The following is a 3635-nucleotide window of genomic DNA, read 5'->3' as shown; positions in this document are numbered from 1 at the left end:
GATACCAACATTGCACTCAAGGAAATCGATCGGTCAGTGAGTATACAGAGGAGTTTAATCGGTTGAGTGCAAGGAATAATCTGAATGAATCTAACAATCAGTTATTTGCTCGGTATATTGGAGGTCTTAAGGACAGCATTCAAGATAAACTTGAGCTAAACTCAGTCTGGTCCATATCTCAAGCAGTTAATTTCTCCATGAAGGTGGAAATGCAACAAAGCCGTTCTTACAAGACCTCATATAATCGCAGACACTGGCAGGAGACACAATTGGGACATAACAAGACGGCATCCCCTACTGTCAAACCAGGCACGAATGCGGAATCTCCAGTTGTGAATCCGAGTGGCCCCAGTGCTTCACCGGATGTCAAGAATCAGAAAAAATTAAGGATGCTAGGTAAAGAAAATCTATACGTTAAACCCTCTACAATTAAATGTTTTCGTTGTTTTCAAAAAGGACACAAGTCGAACGAGTGTCCCCAAAGACAGCAAGTGCAGTTTGCAGAAGCCGAAGAGGGAAGCGGGTCCAGAGCAGTTGAATCAACTGATGAAGAGGAAGCTGAGGACGTTTATGCTGATGAAGGGAAACCTGTAATTGCGGTGTTAGAAAGGCTACTGTTGGCTCCAAGACAAAATCTAAACTCACAGCGACATGCCCTGTTTCGGACACGTTGCACAATCAATGGGAAGGTGTGCGACCTTCTAGTAGACAATGGATGTACGGAAAACGTGATTTCACGATCAGTGGTCCAAAACTTACAATTGAAGACCTTTAAGAATCCTAATCCCTATAAAATCAGCTGGGTAAAGCATGGAATAGAGATTTCAGTGTCCGATTCGTGTCGTGTCACTTTCTCTATAGGAAAGCAATACATGTGTGAAGTGGTCTGTGATGTTGTCGAAATGGACGTATGTCACTTGATACTGGGAAGGCTGTAGCAATTCGATGCCGGAGCTATGTACGACGGTCGTGCCAACTGTTATTCACTGGATTGGAAAGGGCGAAGATTAAGGTTAGTACCTAGTTCGGCGGAAAAGAATTCTACTAAGATTGATACCAAGGGAGCTGCAATGCATGTGGTCAGTGGAGCCAAGCTTCTACAATTGTGGCGTCAGGAAGAACCAATGTTCGCATTGGTTATGGCTGAACTCAATGGTATCGCAAGCCAAAGTAGTATGCAGGAAGATATAGTGAAGTTATTGAGTCAGTACAAAGCCATCTCCCCAGATGAATTACCGGCTAAGCTTCCACCACTCAGAAATATACAACATCAAATTGACTTGGTGACGGGTGCTAGTCTGCCAAGTTTATCACACTACCGCCTTAACCCGAAGGAACAAAAGGTACTCCAGGAAATCGTTGACCAGCTCCTTGACAAGCAATTAATCCAACCGAGTGTCAGTCCTTGTGCAGTCCCGGCATTATTAGTCCCAAATAAAGATGGAAGCTGGCGTATGTGTGTAGACAATAGAGCTATTAACAAGATAACCATTAAGTACCGTTTTCCGGTACCACGCATTGAAGAGCTAATAGATCAACTGACCAGAGCCTCAATTTTCTCTAAGTTGGATCTGAGAAGTGGATATCACCAGATCGGGATCCGTCCCGGAGACGAGTGGAAGACGGCTTTTAAAACACCTCATGGTCTCTATGAGTGGAAGGTCATGCCCTTTGGGCTTTGTAATGCTCCATCCACATTCATGCGCATGATGAATGAAGTGCTCAAACCTTTCTTGGGAAAATTTTGTATCGTCTACTTCAACGACATAATGGTATTCAGTGTATCATGGCAGCTTCATTTACAACATTTGAAAACAATTTTTGAAACACTCCAATCACAGCAACTGTTGATCAATCGTTTCAAGTGTGAGCTGGGAGTGCCGCGGGTTAGTTTTCTCGGTTTTGTCATTTCAGCAGAGGGAGTATCTATGGATCCCGTGAAGGTTGAAGCAATTATGGACTGGCCCGCGCCCCTGTCGTTCTTCGAAGTTAGTAGTTTTCATGGGTTGGCTAACTTTTACCGCAAATTCATCAAAAACTTCAGTGTGATTATGGCTCCAATCACAGAAGGATTGAAGGCTAAGGTGTTCGGCTGGTCTGCAGCTCAGCAGCAAAGCTTTGAAGCTATCAAAGAGGCCATATGTTCAGCACCAGTTCTAGCGCTTCCTAACTTTGATAAGTTGTTTGAAGTTAGTACCGATGCCTCGGCCATCGGCATCGGGGCTGTGCTCACTCAAGGAACTAGGCCGGTTGCTTTCTTTAGTGAAAAATTATGCGCATCACGACAGAAGTGGGCCGCCTATGAACAAGAGCTCTACGCCATTGTTCGGGCGTTGAAACAGTAGGAACAATACTTGTTACACCAAGATTTCATTCTATGCAGTGATAATAAAGCTCTATAGTTCATAAATAGCCAGAAAACCATCAATAGAATGCACTTTACATGGATAATGTTCCTCCAAAGATTTGTGTTCACGATTAAACACAAACATGGTAATGAGAATCGGGTGGCTGATGCACTAAGCCGCAAGCGAAATCTCCTGACTACCTTGCAAACTGAGATCACGGGATTAGTATATTTAAAAGACTTATACGAAGAGGATCCTGATTTCGGCGCTATCTGGAAACAATGCAAGAGACAACCCACAGTTGATGATTTTGCCATCAGACATGGGTACTTGTTTAAGCAGAATGTTCTGTGCGTTCCAGTCTCCTCGTGGCGGCAACAATTGATTCGAGAAACTCATGGAGGCGCGTTGGCAGCTCATGTTGGCCGAGAAAACACTCTCCGTCAACTCCAGGTCCGGTTCTATTGGCCAAGACTCCGGCGAGATGTGTACCGAATAGTAGATAGCTGCCCTGTATGTCAAATGTACAAAGGGGGATCTCAGAATACCGGACTGTACCTGCCTCTTCCAGTACCTGAATCAATTTGGGAAGACCTTAGTCTCGACTTTGTACTCGTATTGCCACGTACTAAGTGGGGCAATGATTCCATCATGGTGGTTGTCGATAGATTTTCCAAGATGGCGCATTTCATCTCATGCAAGAAAACAGCTAATGCTGTGATGGTCGCCCACCATTTCTTTGATGAAATTGTCCGCCTACATGGGGTTCCCCGGAGCCTAACCTCCGATCGAGACGTTAAGTTCATAAGCCACTTCTGGCGAGAATTGTGGAAGCTGTTGGGTACCGACATCCGTCTGAGCTCCGCTTATCATCCTCAAACGGATGGTCAGATCGAAGTCGTCAACAGAACGCTGGGAAGTTTACTTCTGTGTTTAGTCCTGGAGTACCCACGCCAATGGGAAGAGGTCCTCAGCCGAGCCGAATTCGCATACAATGCTATGACCAATAGGTCCACAGGTAAATCGCCTTTTAGCATTGTTTATACTAAACATCCTAATACCGTTCTAGACATCGCTGTTTTGCCTAAGTGTAAATCGCCAGCGGCGTCTACATTCACTAACAATTTCAAAGATATGTTGTCCAATGTGCGACAACAGTTGATTCAAGCAAATAACAAGTATAAGGCAGCTGCCGATGCTCATCGGCGCCAACGTCTTTTCAATGTTGGAGATCTGGTAATGGTAAGATTACGCCGGGAACGTTTTCCACCTGGATCTTACTCTAAA

The sequence above is a fragment of the Dendrobium catenatum genome, unplaced genomic scaffold (genome assembly GCF_001605985.2).
Source record: "Dendrobium catenatum unplaced genomic scaffold, ASM160598v2 fragScaff_scaffold_716, whole genome shotgun sequence".
NCBI classification, from domain to species: Eukaryota; Viridiplantae; Streptophyta; class Magnoliopsida; order Asparagales; family Orchidaceae; genus Dendrobium; species Dendrobium catenatum.
Note: the sequence above shows the minus strand (reverse complement) of the source record.